This window comes from Chiloscyllium plagiosum, unplaced genomic scaffold (assembly GCF_037043375.1).
Source record: "Chiloscyllium plagiosum isolate Xiang-an unplaced genomic scaffold, Cpla_swu_hap1 HiC_scaffold_20, whole genome shotgun sequence".
NCBI lineage: Eukaryota > Metazoa > Chordata > Chondrichthyes > Orectolobiformes > Hemiscylliidae > Chiloscyllium > Chiloscyllium plagiosum.
In genome coordinates, this window is record NW_028270158.1 from 66,063,747 (window position 1) to 66,085,208 (window position 21,462).

General features: G+C 43.4%; 1 protein-coding gene across 2 annotated transcripts in view; it reads right to left on the reverse strand.

Moving 5' to 3' along the window:
- Positions 1-21,462, reverse strand: part of LOC122560470 (kinesin-like protein KIF19) — a 332,615-nt gene that overhangs the window by 77,151 nt on the left and 234,002 nt on the right. The window lies entirely within an intron of this gene.

The window sequence follows — 21,462 nt, forward strand, 5'->3', positions numbered from 1 at the left end:
GATGGTCACAATATTTGAACAAGGAGGAATTCTGTCAATATTCAAAAGAAAATTAAGAACTTAAATTGATCCCATACATGAATTTTACATCATCAATATAAAAAACGTAAAACTTCATAAAAACCACAAATCATCAAACAGGCTTCCTAATATAGCCACTGTGTCTTTCTCTATCTTTATATTCTATCAGTTATTATTTCTATTATACTCTGAGCAGTCTATCCATTCTCAGTTGGTGTCAATTACTTTGGCTATAAGTATCTAATTCTATGCATGACCATTCACCTTGCATATCGAGAAGGTCTAACTAGCTGTAACTAGTCGGGTACCACAGGGTTCAATCTTGGGCCCCAGCTTATAATTTACATTGATGACTTGCATGTAGGGATAGAAGGTACTATAACCAAATTTGCAGATGACAATGAAATAGGTTGGAAGTAAGGTACAATGAAGAAATAAGAAATTTAAAAATGGATAGGGATAGATTAGGTGATTGGGCCAAAATTAGGCACATGGGTATTATAGAACCCCTACAGTGTGGAAGCAGGTCATTTGGCCTGTCAAGTCTACACTAACCCTCCAAACAGCAACCCATCCCTGTATTTCTACATTTCCCATGGCTAATCCACCTAGTCTATACATCCCTTTTGGCCATTTATCATGGCCAATCCACCTAACATCTTTGGATTGCAAATGTGTGAAGTTACCCATTTTGATTGGAAAATTTAAAAAAAACAACTCATTATCTAGATGGAGAGAAACTTCAAAATGCTTCAGTTCAGAAGGATCTGGGTGACCACGCGTATGAGTCACAGAAAGGGAGTATACAGGGACAGCAAGTAAAAAGGAAAGCAAGGAGAATTTTGGCATATATTGCGAAAGGAATGGAGAATAAAAGCAGGGAAGTGTTGCAATTGTACATCATGAGACTGTATCTGGAATACTGCTTACACAGTTTTGATCCACATAAGGAAGGATGTAATTGCACTGGAGGCACTTCAGAGAAGGTTCACTTGATTAATTCCAGAAATTGAGCACTTTAGATCTACACTCACCAGCATTTAGGAGGATGAGAGGAGATCTATTACAAGATGCTAAAGGGGATTGACAAGATAAATACAGAGCAAATGTTTCCCCTTATGGGGCAATCTAGAATGAGAGTTCACAGTTTTAGGCTAAGAGGTGGTATATTTAAAACACAGATGAGGAGAAATTTCATCTCTGAAATGGTAGTGAATCTGTGCAATTCACTAAGCCAGAGTGTGATGGACACTAATATATTTAAGGAAGAGACATTCAGATTTTTAATTAACAATGGGTTGAAGGGTTATGAAACGTGGACAGGAAAATGAAGTCAAGGTCAAAATGAGACTAGCTATGATTGCATTAAATGGCAGAACAGGCTTGAGGGGCTGCATTGCTTGCTCATAGCTCTTATGATTGGCCAACTAGCCTTTTTCTATTCTTTGATTTAATGATTGAAACAACATAAAAACAGAAGCAGGCACGGTGGGCGGCACGTTGGCACAGTGGTTAGCACTGCTGCCTCACAGCGCCTGAGACCCGGGTTCAATTCCCGCCTCAGGCGACTGACTGTGTGGAATTTGCACGTTCTCCCCGTTTCTGCGTGGGTTTCCTCCGGGTTCTCCGGTTTCCTCCCACCGTCCAAAGATGTGCGGGTCAGGTGAATTGGCCATGCTAAATTGCCCGTAGTGTTAGGTAAAGGGGTAAATGTAGGGGTATGGGTGGGTTGCGCTTCGGCGGGTCGGTGTGGACTTGTTGGGCCGAAGGGCCTGTTTCCACACTGTAATGTAATCTAATCTAATCAGGCCTGTTGCTCCATTCAATTAGATCACTGCTCATCTGCACCTCAACTCCATTAATACATCCTTGATCCAGTTCCTTTGATAAACACACATTCAAGTATCAAGAGCTGCAACTCATTGCTGTCTTGGATCAGGACATTAAGAGTTCAAGCTCCTCCCTTAATATTTAAATACATTGTTTAGGCTGGTATTTGGGGTGATGTGCTTAAGTAATACCTCAAAGCTTCAAAGGTATTTCAGTGGCTGAAAATCAGCTTGGGATTGTGACAAGTGCTATGTAAATGCAAAACTTTGTTTAATAAAACTGTTTCATTCTGTTTTGAAAATGTCAATTGATGAAGCATTTTAGGGTAAAAGAGATTCTGTTACACTTTCTGACAGCAAGTGTTTACCTCTGATGTATGCCAACATTCCCTGATATATCTCTGATATTCCCTATCTATTCCATCATATTCTCTGATATCTCCCTAATGTAATCCAATCCTAAAGAGCCCATTGCCACTGTGAGGACTTCTGCATCTAGATTCTTCACTAGCAGAAATTATTTCTCTGTCTATCTAAAACGTTTGGAAATCTGTTGTCACTCCCTCAGTTTTGCTGGGTCAAAATTCTGGAACACACTCCCTATAGCATTGAGAATGTACCCACACTATTTGGACTCCAGTAGGTTCAAAACAACAGCTCACCACCACATTCCCCAGGGCAACTCAGGATGGGCATTAAATTGCTGGCCCAGCTAGCAAAAACAGAGAGTTGTGAACATAGCCTATTCTATCACGCAAACTAGTCTCCCATCCATTAACTGCATCCATATTTCCTACTGCATCAGGAAAGTAACAAATGTAATCAAAGACCCCTCCCACTCCGGTTAAACTCTCTTCCACCCTCTTCCGTCAGGTAGAAGATACAAATGTTTGTATACACGCACAAACAGACTCAGGAACAGCTTCTTCCCTGCTGTTATCAGACTCTTGAATGGACTTCTTTGCTGTTACTCTCTGCACCAGCTGTAACATTATACCCTGCAATGTTTTGTTCCCCGATGCAGTACAGTATGAACTACCCATAAAGCACATCAGACTACACTTTTCACTGCACTGCGATACACATGACAGTAATAAATCAAATCAAAATGATATCATGAGACTTGTGGTTTCCTATGAATGCTATCACTGGTGGCATACATCTCTGATTATGCCTCTGCCAATCAATAATTTAGCTTCTCTGTTACTTTATATTTAATATATAGTGGGTTATTTTTAAGTCTGATATCCAGCCACAGACAAGTTAACATTGGGAGAAGCACTGCCACGTAATTTGACAGCTTTAAACATGTACTTAGCCTCCAATCCTCTTGAGTCCCAGCAGGATTTCATCCCACTGAAACAAGTTATAAAATTATTGAATCGTAACAATAAAGCTTTGAGATTGTAGAAATTGAACAATTTTAAGAGAGTGGCTAATCATTCAGTTAACCATAACTCTTGAATTTAAGTGAGATTACAATGGTGAGATTCTTAGCTTTACAAGTCTCTATTCGCTTTGTACAAAACATTTGCCTTTTGGGGTACATCTGCAGATTAATGTGTCATGCCAATGTGAGACTTAATCACACAGCCATAAAAATATGGCAGCAGCAATACCATCTTTACATTCCTCTTTCCCACTTTCCAGTCCAGATAATGTACTTGTTCTATGTACAGTCACTACATTGCACTTCTCACATTCCCAGACATTCTGCTTCAACCGCTAACACCAGCGAACTCTGCAGTTCAACACTTCGTTGTTTAGTCATGTCCTTGTTTCTAGGGCACAGACACCCCCACAATGGGAGTGCTGCAATGTTAGAACATCATTTCTACAAGAATGCTGCACTGTCAGAGGGTCAGTATTTGAGTTTGTGTTGCATTGTTAGAAGGTCAGTATGAAGGGAGTGCTGTATAATTGGAGAGTTAGTACTGAGAGGATGCTGCACATTCCAAAAGTCAGTACAGAGGGAACACAGCACTGTCAGAAGGTCAGCACAGGAAAAGGTACTTTAGCCCATCGTGTGCATGCCAACCAAAAACAAGCAGCTAACTATTCTAATTCCTGCACTTGTCTCATAGCTTCGTATGCCTTGGCATCGCAAATGCACATCTAAATACTTCTGAAATATTATGCCTCTACCACTTTTAGAGGCAGTGAGTTCCAGACTCTACCCCAATGAGTGAAAAAGTTTTTCCTCACGTCGCTTCAAAACCTTCTGCCTCTCACCCTAAATCTATAATCATTGATCTCTCCATCAATGAGGAAAGGTTTCTTCCTATATACCCAATCTATGCAGCTCATAATTTTATACATTTGATCATATCCTCGCTCAAACTCCTCTGTTCGAAGGAAAACGAACTCAGTCTGTTCAATTTACTTCATAATTGAAACTCTCCAGTCCAGGCAACATCCTAGTCAATCTTCTCTGCACCCTCTCTAGCGCTATCACATCCCTCTGATAATGTGGATTCCAGAACTGCACATAATATTGTAACTGCGGTCTAACTGGCATTTTATGCAGTTCCAGCATAACTTCCCTGCCCTTAAACTAAGTCTTGACTAACAAAGGCAAGTATACCATTTGCCGCCTTAACATTTTACCCACCTATCCTGATACCTTTAGGGACTGATGGACATGCACACCAATGCTTCCCAGAGACCAGCACTGTCGGAAAGTCAATACTGAGGGTATACTGCATATCATTGAATTGGTACTGAGGATGCGCTTTGCTGTCAGAGGTTCAGTACTGGGTGAGTGCCAATTGTTGAAGGGTCAATACAGAGGGAGTGCTGCATTGTTTGGGGGAGGGGGGAGGAGGTCAGTGCAGACGGAGTATCACAGTATCAGAGGGTCAGTACTAAGGGAGTGCAGAACTGTAGGAGGGTCAACAGGGAGAGAGCACTTCACTACAGGAGGGTCAGTAATGACGGTGTGCTACACTGTTGGAAGATCAGTGCAGCAGGAGTATCACACTATCAGGCAGTCAGTACTGAGGAAGTGCAGAACTGTGGGAGGGTCAGCACAGAGGAAGCACTCCATACCGGAGGGTCAGTACTGAGAATGTGTGGCACTGTTGGAGGCTCAGTACTGAGAATTTGCTTTACTGTCAGAGGGTCAGTACTGACAGTGTGTGGCACTGTCAGAGAGTCAACAGAGGAGTATTGTGAGTGAGATCACAGGAAAACTGGAATGGTCTTACCTGACTGTAGGCGTAGAGTTTCCAAGGGAGAGGGCTGATAGGTAAGAAGTACATAAGTGCAAGTAAATATTTACAACTTTTATCACGTAGTTTGTGAGTTTTTTTGTGTTTCGTAGTTTCTAAAGCTGTACTCTGTAGAAACAAGGAACAGGAAAGAAAGGCCCTAGTGAAATTGATATTATTTGATATTAAGCATCTTCCAAAAGGTTTAACTTAAAGGGGTAAGTCATGACAGGAGAGCCCAAAGCAGCAATGTAGTTTTCCTCAATGTGGGAAAATAGGTGCCCTGAACCAGCATGTGTGCAAACAGTGAGTCAAGCTGCAGCTCCTGGGAGTCCTGGTTTTGGAGCTGGAGCAGAGGTTGTAGAACATCACGGTGGGCGGCACGGTGGCACAGTGGTTAGCACTGCTGCCTCACAGCGCCAGAGACCCGGGTTCAATTCCCGCCTCAGGCGACTCTCTGTGTGGAGTTTGCACATTCTCCCAGTGTCTGTGTGGGTTTCCTCCGGGTGCTCCGGTTTCCTCCCACAGTCCAAAAATGTGCAGGTTAGGTGAATTGACCATGCTAAATTGTCCGTAGTGTTAGGTGAAGAGGTAAATGTAGGAGTATGGGTCTGGGTGCTATATGCTTCGGCGGGTCGGTGTGGACTTGTTGGGCCGAAGGGCCTGTTTCCACACTGTAAGTAATCTAATCTAAGTAATCTGTAAGTAATCTAATCTAATCACGAAGCTGAGAGAATCATGGATTGCATGGACAGAGAGGTGGTCACACTGCAGGCTAAGACTCCATAGGCAGAAAAGGAATGGGGCACCATCAGGCAAAGTAAGAGGACTCAGCAGGCAGTGCAGGAATCCACGGTGGCCATTTTTTTGCAAAATAGATATACTACTTTGGATACTGTTAAGGGGAATGGCCTTTCTGGAAAAACAGCAACAGCTGAATTTGTGGCACCTGGGTTGGCCCTGTTGCACAAGGGAGGAGCAAAAATCGTAGAAATGCAATAGAAGATTAAATTGTAAGAGTGTTGATAGGTGCTTCTGTAGCCACAAATGAAACTCCAGAATGGTATGTTGCTGTCGTGGTGCCAGGATCAAGGAGTGGCTACAAGACATCATGGAGGAGGAGGGAGAACAGCCAGTGATCAAGGTACAAGATATAGGTTAAAGAAAAAAAGATGAGGACCTAAAAGCAGAATACTGGGAGTTAGGAAGCAAGCTGAAAAGTAGGAACCCAAAGATAGTGATCTCAGCATTATTACCAGTGCCATGAGCCAATCAAAGTAGAAATAGCAGGATATATTGAATGAACATGTGATAGGGAAGGTTTCAGATTCCCGGGGCACTGGAGCCAATTCTAGGGGAGTTGGGCCTAATACAAACTAGATAGGAGTGGGGCTAGAGTGCTAGAGTGGTTTGGGAGGTTTTAAACTACATTGACAGGGGAATGTGAACTTTTGTAAGGAGTCAGGAAGGGGAATCAGGGTCAAAAACAAATGGCAGAAAGGAAAATAAGAGAAGGGATAGAAAAATCAAAAGTGAGAATCAAACAAGGCCACAGTAAAAAAAAATGATAATGGAAGAAGGAATATTAAAAAGACAAACCTTAAGGCTTTATGCTCGAGCGTGAGGAGCATTTGAAATAAAGTGGATGAATTAATCTTGCAAACAGGTATAATATAGTTGGGATAACGGAGACATTGCTGCAGGGTGACCAGGGATGGCAAGTGAACATCTGGGGATTCAGTATTTAGAAAGGACAGACAAAAAAGGTGAAGGTGGTGGAGATGCATTACTGGTTAAAAAGAGTACAAACACAATATTGAAGAAAGATATTAGCTCAGACAATGTAAAATCTGATCGGGTAGAATTGAGAAATATCAAGGGGCAAAAAGCATTAGTAGCAGTGGTGTGTAGACCACCAAATTAAATTGGTGATTTGGAAACGGCATTAAGCAGGAAATCAGAGATGCATGCAGTAAACGACCATCTGCAATTATGGATGACTTTAATCTGCAAATAGATTATATGTATCAAATTGGTCACAATACCATAGAGGAAAATTCCTAGAGTGCAGATTGGGTGGTTTTCTGGAGCAATATGTTGGGGAACCAACTAGAGAACAGGCCATCTTTTCTGTTATGCAATGAGAAAAGAGTAATTGGTAATGTAGTTGTAACAGACTCCTTGGAGATGAGCGATATAATATGATAGCATTCCTCGTCAAGGTGGAAAGTGAGGCAGTTACTTCCAAGTCGAGAATCCTAAATCTTAATAAGGGAAACTCTGATGATATGAGGCGTGAGTTATGAAGGACTGGGAAATGTTATTCAAAGGTTCACTCTGAGGCTGTGCCCTCAGATCCTCATCTCTACTACTGGTGGAAACATCCATGGATAGACAATGGCAAATATTCAAAGAGCAAACGGGAAGACTACAAAAACTATTTATTCCTGTCTGTTGGCAGAGTGCAAAGAGAACTATGGCCAAACCATGGCTTATGAGGGAAGTTAGAGATAATACTAGATGCAAAAGAAAGTGTAGAAATTGGCAAGGCAAAACAATAGACCTGAGGATTGGGAACAGTTTAGGAGGACCAAGGGATTAATTAAGAAGGGAAAATAGAGTATGAGAGTAAGTTTGCAGGGAACATGAGAACTGACTGTAAAAGTTTCTAAAGCTATGTAAAGAGAAAAAGATTGGTGAAAACTATTGCAGGTCTCTTACAGTCAGAAATGGGGGAATTTATAACTGGAAACAAAGAAATGGATTATGAAGTAAATTCATATGTCGCTTCTGTCTTTACAAAGGAGGACATGAATAATGTAATAATGAAAAACAAGGTTTAGTGAGCGGGAGGAACTGAAGTAAATCTAGACTATTAAGAAAATAGTTTTGGAAAAATTGATGGGATTGAAGGCTGAAAAATCCTTGGGCCTGATAATCTACTTGCCAGAGTACGTAAAAGGAGTGGTCCTAGAAATAGTGGATGCATTGGTAGTCATCTTACAAGATTCTTCAGACTCTGGAACAGTGATACAGTCATAGAATCATACAGCACAGAAACAGTCCAACTCATCCATGCTGACCAGATTTCCCAAACTAAACTAGTCCTATCTGCTTCTGTTTGGCCCATATCCCTCTAACCGCAACCGCAGGAGGTGCAACACTTGCGCCCACACCTCCCCCCTCACTTCTCTCCAAGGCCCCAAAGGAAACTTCCATATCCGCCACAGATTCACCTGCACCTCCACCCACATCATCTACTGCATCCGCTGCAGCCGGTGTGGCCTCCTCTATATTGGGGAGACAGGCCGCCTACTTTCGGAGCGATTCAGAGAGCACCTCTGGGCCACCCGGACGAACCAACCCAACCAACCTGTAGCACAGCATTTCAACTCCCCCTCCCACTCCACCGAGGATATGCAGGTCATTGGACTCATCCACCGCCAAACCACAACAACCCGACGGTCGGAGGAGGAGCGTCTTATCTTCCGACTGGGAACCCTCCAACCGCAGGGGATGAACTTGGACTTCACCAGTTTCTTCATCCCCCCTCCCCCCACCTTGTCTCAGCCGGATCCCTCCAGCCCGGCACCGCCTTCCTGACCTGCAGTCTTCTTCTTGACCTCTCCGCCTCCATCCTACTCCGACCTATCACTCTCACCTTGACCTCTTTCCACCTATCACATTTCCAACGCCCCTCCTCCAAGTCCCTCCTCCCTACCTTTTATCTTCTCCTGCTGAACACTCTCTGCTCATTCCTGAAGAAGGGCCTGTGCCCGAAACGTCGAATCTCCTGTTCCCTGGATGCTGCCTGACCTGCTGTGCTGTTCCAGCAATAAAGTTTCAACCATATCCCTCTAAACCTTTCCTATTCACGTACCTGTCCAAATGTGTTTTACATGCATCAACCACTTCCTCTGGCAGTTCATTCCACATATGAACTACCTTCTGTGTGAAAACGTTATTTCTCAGATCTGTTTTAAATCTTTCTCCTCTCACCTAAAAAGTGTGCCCTCTAGTTTTGAACTCCTCTATCCTTGGGAAAAGACCTTTGCTATTCACCTTATCTATGCTCTCGATGATTTTATAAACCTCTATAAGGTCAGCCCTCACATCCTACACTCCAGGGGAAGATGTCCCAGCTTATCCAGCTACCCCTTATAACCCAAAAAGTCCAGACAGATAGTCATAGAGTCATAGAGATGTACAACATGTAAACAGACCCTTCGGTCCAACCCGTCCATGCCGACCAGATATCCCAACCCAATCTAGTCCCATGTGCCAGCATCCGGCCCATATCCCTCCAAACCCTTCCTATTCATATACCCATCCATACGCCTCTTAAATGTTGCAATTATACCAGCCTCCACCACATCCTCTGGCAGCTCATTCCATACATGTACAACCCTCTGCGTGAAAACGTTACCCCTTAGGTCTCTTTTATATCTTTCCCCTTTCACCCTAAACCTATGCCCTCTAGTTCCAACCCCAGGGAAAAGACTTTGCCTATTTACCCTATCCATGCCCCTCATAATTTTGTAAACCTCTAAGGTCACCCTTCAGCCTCCGACCCTCCAGGGAAAACAGCCCCAGCCCGTTCAGCCTCTCCCTATAGCTCAAATCCTTGGCAACATCCTTGTTAATCTTTTCTGAACCCTTTCAAGTTTCACAACATCTTTCCGATAGGAAGGAGACCAGAATTGCACGCAATATTCCAACAGTGGCCTAACCAAATGTCCTGTACAGCCGCAACATGACCTCCCAACTCCTGCACTCAATACTCTGACCAATAAAGGAAAGCATACCAAACGCCTTCTTCACTATCCTATCTACCTGCGACTCCACTTTCAAGGAGCTATGAACCTGCACCCCAAGGTCTCTTTCTTCAGCAACACTCCCTAGGACCTTACCATTAAGTGTATAAGTCCTGGTAAGATTTGCTTTCCAAAAATGCAGCACCTCACATTTATCTGAATTAAACTCAATCTGCCACATTGGCCCATCTGGTCAAGATCCTGTTGTAATCTGAGGTAACCTTCTTCGTTGTGCACTACACCTCCAATTTCAGTGTCATGTGCAAACTTACTAACTGTACCTCTTATGCTTGCATCCAAATCATTTATGTAAATGACAAAAAGTAGAGGGCCCTTGTGGCACTCCACTGGTCACAGGCCTCCAGTCTGAAAAACAACCCTCCACCATCACCCTCTTCTACCTTTGAGCCAGTTCTGCATCCAAATGGCTAGTTCTCCCTGTATTCCATGAGATCTAACCTTGGTAATCAGTCTCCCTTAGGGAACCTTGTCGAACGCCTTAGATCACATCTACCACTCTGCCCTCATCAATCCTCATTGTTACTTCCTCAAAAAACTCAATCAGGTTTGTGATACATGATTTCCAATGCACAAAACCATGTTGACTATCCCGAATCAGTCCTTGCCTTTCCAAATACATGTACATCCTGTCCCTCAGAATTCCCTCCAACAACTTGCCCACCACCAACATCAGGCTTACTGGTCTATAATTCGCTGGCTTGTCCTTACCACCCTTCTTAAACAGTGGCACCACGTTATCCAACCTCCAGTCTTCCAGCACCTCACTTGTGACTATTGATGATACAAATATCTCAGCAAGAGGCCCAGCAATCACTTCTCTAGCTTCCCACAGTGTTCTAGGGTACGCTGATCAGGTCCTGGGGATTTATCCACTGTTATGCGTTTCAAGACATCCATCCTCCTCTGTAATATGGACATTTTGCAAGATGTCACCATCTATTTCCCTACAGTCTATATCTTCCATATCCTTTTCCACAGTAAATACTGATGCAAAATACTCATTTAGTATCTCTCCCATTTTCTGCGGCTCCACACAAAGGCCACCTTGCTGATCTTTGAGGAACCCTGTTCTATAGAACATAGAAGAATACAGCGCAGTACAGGCCCTTCGGCCCTCGATGTTGCGCCGATCCAAGCCCACCTAACCTATACTAGCCCACTATCCTCCATATGCCTATCCAATGCCCGCTTAAATGCCCATAATGAGGGAGAGTCCACCACTGCTACTGGCAGGGCATTCCATGAACTCACGACTCGTTGAGTAAAGAACCTACCCCTAACATCTGTCCTATACCTACCCCCCCTTAATTTAAAGCTATGCCCCCTTGTAATAGCTGACTCCATACGTGGAAGAAGATTCTCACTGTCGACCCTATCTAAACCCCTATTCATCTTGTACACCTCTATCAAGTCACCCCTAAACCTTCTTTTCTCCAATGAAAACAACCCCAAGTGCCTCAGCCTTTCCTTATGCGATCTTCCTACCATACCAGGCAACATCCTGGTAAACCTCCTCTGCACCCGTTCCAGTGCCTCCACATCCTTCCTATAGTATGGCGACCAAAACTGCACACAATACTCCAGATGCGGCCGCACCAGAGTCTTATACAACTGCAACATGACCTCAGGACTCCGGAACTCAATTCCTTTACCAATAAAAGCCAGTACGCCATATGCCTTCTTCACCGCACTATTTACCTGGGTGGCAACTTTCAAAGATCTGTGTACATGGACACCAAGATCCCTCTGCTCATCCACACTACCAAGTATCCGACCATTAGCCCAGTACCCCATCTTTTTGTTACTCTTACCAAAGTGAATCACCTCACACTTAGCTACATTGAACTCCATTTGCCACCTTTCTGCCCAGTTCTGCAGCTTATCTATATCCCGCTGTAACCTGCCACATCCTTCCTCACTGTCTACAACTCCACCGACTTTCGTATCATCCACAAACTTGCTCACCCAACCTTCTAACCCCTCCTCCAGGTCATTTATAAAAATGACAAACAGCAATGGTCCCAAAACAGATCCTTGCGAAACACCGCTAGTGACGGCACTCCAAGATGAACCTTTGCCATCAACTACTACCCTCTGTCTTCTTCCAGCCAGCCAACTCCTAATCCAAACCTCCAACTCACCCTCAATGCCATATCTCCGTATTTTTTGCAGTAGTCTACCATGGGGAACCTTATCAAAGGCCTTACTAAAATCCATATACACCACATCTACCGCTTTCCCCTCGTCCACCTCCTTAGTCACCTTCTCAAAGAATTCAATAAGGTTTGTGAGGCACGACCTGCCCTTCACAAAACCATGCTGACTATCCTTGATCACATTATTCCTATCCAGATGTTCTCTCCCTAGTTACCCTTTTGTCCTTAATGTATTTGTAAGAACACTTTGGATTCTCCTTAATTCTATTTGCCAATGCTATCTCATGTCCCCTTTTTGCCCTCCTGATTTCCCTCTTAAGTATACTCCTACTGCTTTTAAAATCTAAGGATTCACTCAATCTATCCTGTCATATGCTTCCTTCTTTTTCTTAAGCAAGCCCTCAATTTCTTTAGTTATCCAGCATTCCCTATACCTACCAGCCTTTCTTTCCACCCTGACAGGAATATACTTTCTCTGGATTTGCATTATCTCATTTGTGAAGGCTTCCCATTTTCCAGCCATCCTTTTACCTGCGAACATCTGCCCCCAATCAGCTTTTGAAAGTTCTTGTCCATTACCGTCAAAATTGGCCTTTCTCCAATTCAGAACTTCAACTTTTAGATCTGGTCTATCCTTTTCCATCACTATTTTAAATCTAAAAGAATTATGAACACTGGCCCCAAAGTGCTCCCCCATTGACACTTCAGCCACTTGCCCTGCCTTATTTCCCAAGAGTAGGTCAAGATTTGTACCTTCTCTAGTAGGTACATCCACATACTGAATCAGAAAATTGTCTTGTACACACTTAACACTATGGCAATCCCAGTCGATGTTTGGAAAGTTAAAATCCCCTACTTTAACCACCCTATTATTCTTACAGATAGCTGAGATCTCCTTACAAGGTTGTTTCTCAATTTCCCTCTGACTATTTGGAGATCTATAATAAAATCCTAATAAGGTGATCATCCCTTTCTTATTTCTCAGTTCCACCCAAATAACTTCCCTGGATGTATTTCTGGGAATATCCTCCCTCAGCACAGCTATAATATAATCCCTTATCAAAAACACCACTCCCCCTCCTATCCTTCCTATTGCATTTGTATCCTGGAACATTAAGCTGCTAGTCCTGCCCAGCCCTGAGCCATGTTTCTATAATTGCTGTGATATCCCAGTCCCATGTTCCTAACCATGCCCTGAGTTCATCTGCCTTCCATGGTAGGCCCCTTGCATGGAAATAAATGCAGTTTAATTTATTCATCCTACCTTGTGCCTGCCTGCCCTGAGTGTTTGACTCACTTATGTTCTCAACTGTACCAGTCTCAGATTGATCTCTTTCCTCACTATCTCCCTGGGTCTCCCCCCCACCTTAAGTGGCAGATGGAGTTTAATTCAGATAAATGCGAGGTGCTGCATTTGGGAAAGCAAATCTTACCAGGACTTATACACTTAATGGTAAGGTCCTAGGGAGTGTTGCTGAAGAAAGAGACCTTGGAGTGCAGGTTCATAGCTCCTTGAAAGTGGAGTCGCAGGTAGATATGATAGTGAAGAAGGCGTTTGGTATGCTTTCCTTTATTGGTCAGAGTATTGAGTACAGGAGTTGGGAGGTCATGTTGCGGCTGTACAGGACATTGGTTAGGCCACTGTTGGAATCTTGCATGCAATTCTGGTCTCCTTCCTATCGGAAAGATGTTGTGAAACTTGGAAAGAGTTCAGAAAAGGTTTACAAGGACGTTGCCAGGGTTGGAGGATTTGAGCTACAGGGAGAGGCTGAACGGGCTGGGGCTATTTTCCCTGGAGCGACGGAGGCTGAGGGGTGACCTTATAGAGGTTTACAAAATTATGAGGGGTATGAATAGGATAAATAGCCAAAGTCTTTTAGCTGGGGTCGGGGAGTCCAGAACGAGAGGACAGGTTTAGGGTGAGAGGAGAAAGATATAAAAGAGACCTAAGGAGTAACGTTTTTACACAGAAGGTGGTACATGCATGGAACGTGTATGGAGGTAGCTGCCAGAAGAAGTGGTGGAGGCTGGTACAATTGCAACATTTAAGAGGCATTTGGATTTGTATAAGAATAGGAAGGGTTTGGAGGGATTAGATTAGATTAGATTAGATTACATACATACAGTGTGGAAACAGGCCCTTCGGCCCAACAAGTCCACACCGCCCCGCCGAAAGCGCAACCCACCCATACCCCTACATTTACCCCTTTACCTAACACTACGGGCAATTTAGCATGGCCAATTCACCTGGCCTGCACATCTTTGGACTGTGGGAGGAAACCGGAGCACCCGGAGGAAACCCACGCAGACACGGGGAGAACGTGCAAACTCCACACAGTCAGTCGCCTGAGGCGGGAATTGAACCCGGGTCTCTGGCGCTGTGAGGCAGCAGTGCTAACCACTGTGCCACCGTGCCGCCCACAAATGCTGGCGGGTAGGACTAGATTGGGTTGGGATACCTGGTCATGGACGGGTTGGACCGAAGGGTCTGTTTCCATGTTGTACATCTCTATGACTCCATGTCCACTGATTGTCCTTTGCCTAATTTGCTTCTTATGTCCTTAAAAATTTCAAGTAGATTTGTTAGGCACAACCTCCCCTTGACATAGTCGCACTCACTCTGCCCTATTTTATGAAGCACTTACAGATACTCCGCAATGTCATTCTTCATTATGGATTATAAAATTTTATCAATGAATCTGGTCAGGCTAACTGGCCTATAATTTCCTGTCTTCTGCTTCCCTCCATTCTTAAACAGGGATGTTGCATTAGCCACTTTCCAGTAAGCTGGCAACCTCCCTGACTGATGATTTATGAATCACCACCAGTGCCTCCACAATCTCCTCAGCTATCTCTGTCAAAATTCTGGGTGTAATCCATCCAGTCTGGGTTATTTAACCACCTTTGGACTTTACAGCTTCCCCATCACCTTCTCCTTAGTGATGGCCACGACACTCATCTCTGCCACCTGACTCTTCTGGAGTTCCGTTATGCTACTGGTGTTTTCCACAATGAAGACTGATGCAAAGTAGCTACTCAGCTCCTTTGTTCCCATCATTTCTCCAGTCTTATTTTCCAGCAGTCCAATGTCCACTCTTGCCTTTCTCTTATTTTTTATATAGCTAAAAACTCTTGCAATCGTCCTTTATATTACTAGCAGGCTTGTCCTCATATTTCATCTTCCTTTTTTTTATTTGTCCTCTCCTGGTTTTTAAAGGTTTCCCAATCCTCTAACTTTCCACTGATCTTCACCACAGTGGGTGCTTTTTCTTTTCTGCTGCTCCTGATTTCCCTTGTCAGCCATGGTTGCCTCCTTAATTTCTTTTCTCTTCCTTGGGATGAATTTCTCCTGTGCCTCCCAAATTACCCCCAGAAACTCCTGACATTGTTGCTGTTCCATCTGCCCTGCTCAGCTCCCCTTCCATTCAACTCTGACCAAGCTCTTTCTCATTTCTTTTTAGTTCCCTTTACTCAATTGTAATATCGTTACATCTAATTCCAACTTCTCCCTCTCAAACAATGGGTGAATTCTATCATATTATGATCATTCCCCCTAAGTGTACTATCTTCTTAAACCCAAATTAAAAGATGTGGTGCTGGAAAAGCAGAGCTGGTCAGGCAGCATCTGAGGAGCAGGAGAGTCAATGTTTTGAGCATAAGCTCTTCATCAATCAACAGTCCTGATGAAGAACTTGTGCTTGAAATATTGACTCTCCTGCTTCTCAGATCCTGTCTGATCAGCTCTGCTTTTCCAGCACCACAGTTTTGACTCTGACTTCCAGCATATGCAGTCCTCACTTTCTCCTTTTTTCTTAAGCCCCTTAATCAAGTCTGTCTCTTTATGCATTACACATTTGGAGTTTCAGAAGGCTTTCAATAAAGTCCATATAAGAGATGAATTTGTAAAATTAAAGCGCATGGGATTGGTGGTCGTGTATTAAGATGGATAGAAAATTGGTTAGCAGATAGGAAACAAAGAATAGGAATAAATGCGTCTTTGGCTGAATGGCAGTCAATGACTAATGGGTTACCACAGGCATTGGTAGTAGCGATCCTTGCAGTCCATGTACATAGATCCCTCAAAGTTGCCACCCAAGTCAATAGAGTTGTTAAAAAGGCAGATGATGTTTGGGCTTTCGTTAACGGAGGACTGCATTTAAGAGCCATGAAGTCTTGTTGCAACTCTGTAAAATCCTAGTTAGACCACACTTGGAATAGTGTGTTCAGTTCTGTTCGCCTCATTATATGGAGGATGCAGATGCTTTAGAGATGGCGCAGAGGAGAATTACCAGGGTGCTGCCTGGAATGGGAGACTTGTCGTACGAAAAGAGGTTGAGTGAGCTTGGGCTTTTCACACTGGAGAGAAGGAAGAGAGGATAAAGGTGTACAAAGTAATGAGAGGCATAGGTAGAGTAGATAGCCAGAGACTTTTCCCCAGGGCAGAAATGGCTATCACTAGGGGTCATAATTTTAAGATGATTGGAAGAAGGTAGAAGGGAGATGTCAGAGGTCGTTTTTTTATGCAGAGAGTGATGGGTGCATAGAATGTACTGCCAGCGGTGGTAGTAGAGTCAGAGACATTGGGGATATTTATGCGACTGCTGGACAAGCAAATGGAAGGCCGTAAATTGAAGGGTGTGGAGGTTCGGTTGATCTTAGATTAAGATAAATGTTTGGCAAAATATTGTGGGTCAAACGGCCTGTACTGTGCTCTACTGATCTATATTCGAGAGTGTGGTGCTGGAAAAGCACAGCAGGTAAGACTGTATCTGAGGAACAGGAGAACTGATGTTTCGGACATAAGTCCTTCATGAGGAGTGGCTTATGAAGCCATTCCTGACGAAGGGCTTATGCCTGAAACATCGATTCACCTGCTCCTCGGATGCTGCCTGACCTGCTGTGCTTTACCAGCACCACACTCTCAACTCTGATCTCCAACATCTGCAGTCCTCACTTTCTTCTATGTTCTTTGACCCAGCTATTCACAATAAATGATAAGGGAACTACATATAGTATCTCAAAATGTATTGATAACAGAGTGGAAGGGTGAGCTGTAAGGAGGATGTAGAGATGTTGCAGTGTGATTTGAACAGAGTGAGTGAGTGGGCAAATGTATAGCAGACACAGCATAATGTGGATAAATGTAAAGTCAATCACTTTGGTAAAATAAGAAGGCAGATATTACCTGAATGGCTAAAAATTGAGAAGGGGAATGTTAAGTGAGACCTGGGTGTTCTTGTACTCCAGTCACTGAAAGTAAACGCAAGGTGTAGCAGACAATAAAAAAAAATGCAAACTGTATTTTGGTCTTTATAGCAAGAATATTTGAGAATATGAATATGGATGTCTTGCTGCAATTATACAGGGCTCTGGTGAGGCCACACCTGGAATAGTTATGTGTTCAGTTTTAATCTCCTTATCTGAGGGAGAATGCTCTTGCTGTAACGGGAGTGCAGTGAAGGTTTACCAAATTGTTTCCTGGGATGACAGTGCTGAGGTATATGGAGAGATTAAGTCAGTCAGGAACATAGTCAGTAGAATTTAGAAGAATGGGGGTGATCTCATAGATATTTATGAAATTCTAGCAGGACTGGACAGGTTAGATGCAGGAAGGTTATTCCTGATGCTGGGGCAGTCCAGACCCAGCGATCATTGTTTAAAAATAAGGGGTAAAGCTTTCAGGACTCAGGTGAGGAGAAATGTATTCACCAGAGAGAGGTGAGCCTGTGGAATTTATTACCTCAGAGGACAAAATATTACGTGTTTTCAAGAAGAAAGTAGATATAGATCTTGTGGCTAAAGGGATCAAGGGATATGAGTGGAGGGTGGCATGGAAAATCAGTTGTTAGCACTTCTGCCTCACAGTGCCATGGACCCGGTTTCGATTCAAACCTTTCCCTCCGTGAAAAACTTCCCTTGCACGCCTCCCGTAAATTTTTCTCCTATCACCTTGAACCTGTGCTCCCTTGTAATAGAAACTTCACTCCTGTGAAAAACTTCTATCTACCCTATCTATGCCTCTCATAATTTTGTAGAGGCCTCCTCTCAGCTGCTGTCTTTCCAGTGAAAACAATCCTAGGTTTTTTAACCTTTCCTCATAGCCAATGCCCTCGGGTCCAGGCAACATCCTGGTGAACCTTCTCTGCATTTTATCCAAAGCTTTCATGCCTTTCTGGTAGTGTGGTGACCAAAGCTGCACATAATACTCCAAATGCAGCCTAACAAGGTCTTTATATAGCTGCAACATGGCTTGCCAACTCTTGTACTCCATGCGATATGACTTCTTAAGCATCTTGGCCACCTGTGTTGACACTTTTAGGGAACTGTGGACCTGCATACCCACATCCGTTTGTTAACTTCCTCCGGGTGCTCCAGTTTCCTCCCACAGTCCAAAGATGCATAGTTGAGGTGGATTCACCATGTTAAATTGCATTGTCCAAGACTATGCAGGCTAGATGGATTAGCCAGAGTGAATGCGGGGTTATGGGTATATGGTGTGGAGCTGGGTCTATGTGGGATGGTCTTGGACGTTCATTGCAGACTCAATGGGCTAAATGACCTGCTTCCGCACAACAGGGATTCAATGATTTCTATGACTCGATGATCAACCATGATCATATTGAAAGGCGGAGTAGGTTTGAGGGGTCAAATGGCCAATTCCTCCTCCTATCATCCAGGTTTAATACTAAGAGTGTGCTGCAGTGTCAGAGGGTCAATACTGCGGGAGCACTGCACTGTCAGAAGGTCAGTACTGAGGGAGGGTCTCACTGTCAGAAGGTCATACTGAGTAAGCACCACAATGACCGAGGGTCAATACTGAGTGCCACATTGGTGAAGGGACAGTACTGAGACAGTGTCACCCTTCAGAGAGTGAATAATGAAGTAGTGTTGTGCTGGCAGAGGGTCAGTACTGATAGAATCCTGCACTGTTGGAAGGTCAGTACTGAGGGAATGCTGTCCTGTGGGAGGGTCTGTATCGAGGGAGCACTGCACTTTCGGAGAGTCAGTACTCAGGTAGTCATGCACTATTGAAGGTTCAGTACTGAGGGCGCGCTGCACTAGTGGAGGGTCAGTACTGAGAGGTGCATTATCAGACGGTTAGTACTGAAGAAGTGCTGCACTATCAGACTGTCAGGAGTGAGGGAGCACTGCACGATCAGAGGGTTGGTACTAAGGGAGTGTTGCACATCAGAGGGTCAGTAAGTGAGAAATGGTGGATGGATATTTATCAGGCTGGAAGAACGTTTGGAGTCAGTACTGGACCCTTGTTTTGCCTGTTAGGCCTCAGCTGGAATATTGTGTGTAGTTATGGATGCCACATTATTGGAAGGATATGAATGCATTGGAGAGGAGACAGAAGCAATTTAGGAAAATGACACCAGGGATGAGAATAGATTGAAAAAGTTGGGATTGTTCTCTTCAGGAGGGAAACATGAAATCTGATTGAAGTTTACAAAAATCACAAGAGGTCTGAATCAAGTGGATAAGGAGAAACCGTTCCCGCTATTAAAGGAGTGAGAATGATAAGGAACAGATTTGATTTGATTTGCAAAAGAAGCAAAGCATGGTAAGAAAAAGCTTTTTTTTCACACAAGTGGTTTAAGCCTCAAATACACTGTCTCCAAGTATTGTGGAGGCAGAGTCAACTGCAGCATTCAAGAGTGCATTAGGTTGTTACTTAAATAGATACAATATACAAGGGTTTGGGAAAAAGGCAGGAGGAGCATGGCACTCATTGAAAGCTGGTGAAGGCATGATGAGCTGAAAGGTATCCTTCTGCATTTAAACAATTCTGAGATTCTATGCTTCAGTTGGAGGGATGCCTGCTAAAAGCAAGCTTATTTGAATAATAGTTTGGTACAAACAAGCTACCCAGCTGATCTGTCCTATTTGTTAAAAGAGAACTTCTACATCATTTCAGGGTAAAACCCATTTGTTCTTTAGAATGTGATTGAAAGTACATCTGAAGACTGTGTCCCTGAGCAAGGCATGTTTGCAAGACTTCAGAGACAACCATATCTGATTACTGACTTGACCCCATCAAGTGGAGAATGCTTTAATCTTCTTGCCTTCAAGAATATCATTGGACAAAGTATTTATTTTCTTTCAGAAAACCAACCTCGGCAGAGGAATTTGTTTATTCTATCTCTTTCCAATGAGCTATTAATCCACCTTATTGAATTTTTTTTTAATGATAATTAATTCACAATTGTGTCTATAAAGAAACTCTATTTTCGATCTTGTTTAAAACCTGAGCTAGACACAATATTTAACTGGGATAATGATCTTTATATGATATTGCGCCTCCTGGAGTAGTAGGACTAGAGTGATTGTGCACTCCTCCAGACTTGCTTGTAACATTGTGTACAGAGGACAGTAAGATTAATTGAAAGTACACTTTAACAAAATAATAAATGACTGCATTGAGAATTTCAAGGACAAAACTGATTTAGTGTGATTATAACTTTAGTGCTTTCAAGGGATAGAGATATAAAAAAAGCACATTTATTTAGAACCATAGAGATTTACAACACGAAAACATGCTTTAGGCCAAACTTGCCTGTGCCACCCGGTTTTCACAATTTAAGCCAGTCACTTTTGCCTGCATTTGTCCTCACCCCTCCATACCTATCCCATCCATAAATGTTTCTCAAATGACAAATTGTACCCACTTTCACCACTACCTCTGGCAGCCCATTCCAGACACCTAGCATCCTGTGTGTGAAAGGATTGCTCCTCTGAACCCTTTGTTTCTCTCCCCTCCCTCCTTAAACCTATGCCCTCTAGTTTTAGACTCCCCTCTACCATGGAAAAAAACTGTTGGCTATCTACCTTATTTCTGTCTCTCATGGTTTTACATCCCTCTTTAAAGGTTACCTCTCAGTCTCCAATGCTCCAGGGAAAAAAAGTCCCATCCTATCCAGCTCTCCTTACAATTCAAACCTTCCTGTCCAGGTAACATGCAAGTAAATCTTTACTGCACTCCTTTTGTTTAATAATATCCTTTGTATAGTAGAGTGACCAGAACTACATGCAGTACTTCAAATATGGCCTCACCAATGTCTTGTATGGCTGCAACAAGATGTCCTATATACTGACTGATAAAAGCCAGCACACTGAAAGCCTTCTTCATGGCCCTGTCTACCTGTTTCTTCATTTTCAAGGAGCTATTAACCTGTACCCCTATATTTCATTGTTCTACAACACTCTCCAGGGTCCTACCACTGACTGTGTACATCCTCCCCTGGGTTGCCAAAATGCAACACCTTGCATTTATCTAAATTAAACTCCATCTGCCCACTAGCCCAGTTGATCAAGATCTTGCTGCATTTCTAGATACCTTCTTCACTGTCCACAACACCTCGAATTTTGGTATCATCTGCAAGCTTACTAACCATACCTCCTAAATTCT